The sequence below is a fragment of the Anolis carolinensis genome, chromosome 3, assembly GCF_035594765.1.
Source record: "Anolis carolinensis isolate JA03-04 chromosome 3, rAnoCar3.1.pri, whole genome shotgun sequence".
Lineage (NCBI taxonomy): Eukaryota > Metazoa > Chordata > Lepidosauria > Squamata > Dactyloidae > Anolis > Anolis carolinensis.
In genome coordinates this window covers 221,466,802-221,469,836 of record NC_085843.1, presented here as the reverse complement: position 1 = coordinate 221,469,836, position 3,035 = coordinate 221,466,802, and positions in this window count along the sequence as shown.

Genomic DNA, 3,035 nt, shown 5'->3' with positions numbered 1-3,035 from the left:
TGCAGACCCCAGTAGGGTGGCCTTTTGCAGTTGGCAGATCGTAATTTTGTTCTGGAACACAACACACCAGACATCACAGTTGTGGAAAAGAAAAAGGTTTGGATCATTGATGTTGCCATCCCAGGAGACAGTAACATTGACGAAAAGCAACAGGAAAAACTCAGCCGCTATCAGGAGTTCAAGACTGAACTTCAAAGACTGGCAGAAACCAGTGCAGGTGGTTCCGGTGGTGATGGGCACACTGGGTGCCGTGCCAAAAAATCTCAGCTGGCATTTGGAAACAATAGACATTGACAAAATTATTATTATTATTATTATTATTATTATTATTATTATTATTTTATGACACAGCAAACAAGATAGATATGCTGGATTTCATATCACAGAATCACAAGTCGAACACTTCCCAAGTGTCTAGGACTGTGTGATGTATTTTCGGATGATGCGCGCAGATCCCAGCAGGGTGGCCTTTTGCAGTTGGCAGATCGTAATTTTGTCAATGTCTATTGTTTCCAAATGCCAGCTGAGATCTTTTGGCACGGCACCCAATGTGCCCATCACCACCGGGACCACCTGCACTGGTTTCTGCCAGAGTCTTTGCAGTTCAATCTTGAGGTCCTGATAGCGGCTGAGTTTTTCCTGTTGTTTTTCGTCAATGTGACTGTCACCTGGGATGGCAACATCAATGATCCAAACCTTTTTCTTTTCCACAACTGTGATATCTGGTGTGTTGTGTTCCAGAACTTTGTCAGTCTGGATTCGGAAGTCCCACAGTATCTTTGCGTGCTCATTTCCCAATACTTTTGCAGGTTTGTGATCCCACCAGTTCTTTACTGCTGGCAGGTGGTACTTGAGGCATAAGTTCCAATGAATCATTTGGGCCACATAGTTGTGCCTCTGTTTGTAGTCTGTCTGTGAAATTTTCTTACAGCAGCTGAGGATATGATCAATGGTTTCGTCAGTTTCCTTGCACAGTCTGCATTTTGGGTCATCAGCTGCCACCTTGACGTGGTGGTGGTGGGGGGGGCTTAACCATTCCGAGGATGCTGAGAGCTGTGCTGGTGGTAGTGTAACTACCGGCAGGTCCAACCAAGCCAGAGAGGCCTCAGCGGAGGAATGGAACCAAGAGCACCTAACCCATTAGCATTATGGAGAATCAAACCAAAACGAAGTCTATACTGGCTCGGTAGTCGCCCAGGATAAAAAGGACCGCGGTGGATGCTGCTGATTCTGGACATCCATCGACAAGTGGGCTACGGAATCACCAAACCCCAAATGAACAGTCACAGAAGCAGCAGAAATATACAATGCCAGAAAACCGCACAGTCATGAAATAATAATAATAATAATAATAATAATTATTATTATTATTATTATTATTATTATTATTATTATTATTATTATTATTATTATTATTATTATGCCTATGTGGACAACACCTCTGCTTGCATTGCTCTTCCTCTTGGGTGACAATATGTTTCTCATTCCTAGTTTGTTACAGCAAATTAGCTATGCTACATATTCCACCTGCATCTGAGACTCCTTTACTGATGTGTATTTCTGGGAGAGGAAAAGCTTTGTGTGCTACTGCTGCCACCCACTGCCAAACTAAGGGAGGAAGAGGAGGTAATAAGGGTAGTGCTTGCAAGAAATTGCATAGAAGAACAGAGAGATTGGGGGCAGGGAGCAGAGAGGAAAGTTGAAAGTTGGTTTTAGTAATTGTCATGTTATGTTGTTTTATAACTATGTTATTATATTGTTTTAAATGTATGGATTGATTTTTTATGTAAGTCACCCTGAGTCCCTTTGGGGAGATGGAGGCGAGGTACAAGAATAAAGTTGTTGTTGTTGTTGTTGTTATTATTATTATTATTATTATTATTATTATTAAGAAACATACATGTGACTGGTAATAGAGCCTGGAACAATACTTCTAAAAATCATTACTTTATTTGCAAACTAGCCCTGTATTTTTTTTAACAATTTTATTTTGAAAAATGTGCTCTCTGTGATGTCTGTGCCATTGTATTTTATGCCTCTCCCTTTTTTTGTTACTTTTTAGAAAGGAAAACATACACAATCTATGCACAGTCTAAACTTAGAGCGTATAATTACTGGTGTAAAATCAATGTAATGGAGCCCGATAGACTCCCAAAATTGTGTCTATTAGAACAGATAAAATCCCAACTACAGACTTCTTGGATAATGCAACTGACAAATTATATAAGAACTTGCGCTTTTCCTATCTCCTGCGCCTTAAGTGATCAAGTAAAAAAGAGTGCTGTACAAAGAATTTTGGACATTGAAGCACACAAAGATATAACCAGCCTCAGTAATGCTGCCAACTTAAAATGGCTGAGTCAATATAAACTTACCATCCAAATTGTCGACTATCCAAAAATGCAAATGACAAAACATTTTAGGGAGGTATTCACTCGAGCTAGATTTGATCAGCTTGAGACAATGGTCAGATATGGGAGATTTAATAGCCTCCCCTATAGTGAACGGATTCGTATCTGCGGAACATCTGAATTTGAGGACATAGCACATATATTATTTGACTGTAAATTGTACCAGAAGGCGAGAGACTCCTACCTTGGTTCATATATCAAATAGACAATGTACTGGGAATCTCACATCAGAACAACATATTTTATGTGTGGCCAAGACCCAAAAATAACATATAAAACAGCTCTGTATTTAAGCAAAAAATACGATTGAGAACCACATATGTGGGGCAGATCAGGGCAAATATGATGTATATATTCAGTTTTATCATATTTATTTACTGTATTGTTATCAGTGTCTAATTTTATCTTTCTATATAGAGTGTAATAAAGTCCTATAAGGCTTTGTTGTTTGGTTTGGTATTGTGATATGGCCTAAGGGCTAATCAATAAAATGTATTTTAGAAAGGAAAATACCATTAGAATCGATAAGAGAACAACGTAAAACCTGAAAACATCCTATCAACATATCTTTTTCAATTCCCTTTTTAAAAGCTTTTGGGGAAAAAAACAGTTATGCCGATGAAA